We start from the raw sequence: 1,230 nt of genomic DNA, 5'->3' as shown, positions 1-1,230 counted from the left end.
GGGTCAAAACAAGAAATCCTACTGGGACTCGATGTGGAACTGGTCGGCCATGGTTGTTTGAGATGAAGTGGACTCAGACAGAAACATTCAGGTGTCTGTTATTTCAAACACCAACGCTGAGAACGGAGCACACACGCATCTTTTCTTGAGGAGCACAAACACGGTGCACACTGATCTCTCTACTAATCCATGCTGGCTAAATGTCCATTCCCATACCGGGAGTTGAACACGAGCCGCCTGGGTGAAAACCAGGAATCCTAACCGCTAGACCATATGGGACTCACACGACCCCAGTCCAGTCATTTACAGTCTACTAAGTGGAACAGGCCGGGCGTTAAAGATTCTGTCACGCACAACGCCCAAATGGGCCGAATTAAATTAAAGTAGTCATAAAGAAATGCTGAGGAAAATTTCAAATCAAGATCTGCTTTTATCAGTGGAGTCGTTTGCGAACTAAAGTAAAAACAAACTGAGCTAACGTTAGCAGCAGCTCAGCTGTGAACACCGCAAGGCTAGCTGCACACCAGCTGCTAGCTAGGTTACTTCCAAATGGATTTGTTGTCGATTCTCTCTGACCAATCTGCAGTGTTTTAATCTCACCTTTTGGTATTACCTCAGCTCGCTGGGAACCTCGACGGGGGTCATACCAAAAAACGTCCCAGGCACCAGATTTGCCTACTGGAAAACCAAAAAAGGGGAGTAGAGTGGGTACCGTCTAAAGGGGGATTGGATGAGACTGATTGCTTTGCAAGTCCATGCTGGCTAAATATCCTTTCCCATACCGGGAGTTGAACCCGGGCCACCTGGGTGAAAACCAGGAATCCTAACCGCTAGACCATATGGGACTCACACGACCCCAGTCCAGTCATTTACAGTCTACTAAGTGGAACAGGCCGGGCGTTAAAGATTCTGTCATGCACAACGCCAAAATGGGCTGAATTAAATTAAACTAGTCATAAAGAAATGCTGAGGAAAATTTCAAATCAAGATCTGCTTTTATCAGTGGAGTCGTTTGCGAACTAAAGTAAAAACAAACTGAGCTAACGTTAGCAGCAGCTCAGCTGTGAACACCGCAAGGCTAGCTGCACACCAGCTGCTAGCTAGGTTACTTCCAAACGGATTTGTTGTCGATTCTCTCTGACCAATCAGCAGTCTGCAGTGTTTTAATCTCACCTTTTGGTATTACCTCAGCTCGCTGGGAACCTCGACGGGGGTCATACCAAAAAACGT

At 46.7% G+C, this 1,230-nt stretch overlaps 1 non-coding gene across 1 annotated transcript; it reads right to left on the bottom strand.

Moving 5' to 3' along the window:
* Positions 1-773: 773 nt before the first annotated feature.
* On the bottom strand, positions 774-845 carry trnae-uuc. Its single transcript has one exon. It is a non-coding gene; the product is annotated as a tRNA-Glu (tRNA).
* Positions 846-1,230: the final 385 nt, after the last annotated feature.

This window comes from Micropterus dolomieu, unplaced genomic scaffold, assembly GCF_021292245.1.
Source record: "Micropterus dolomieu isolate WLL.071019.BEF.003 ecotype Adirondacks unplaced genomic scaffold, ASM2129224v1 contig_9978, whole genome shotgun sequence".
NCBI lineage: Eukaryota > Metazoa > Chordata > Actinopteri > Centrarchiformes > Centrarchidae > Micropterus > Micropterus dolomieu.
This window is presented reverse-complemented; position numbering and strand designations above follow the sequence as displayed.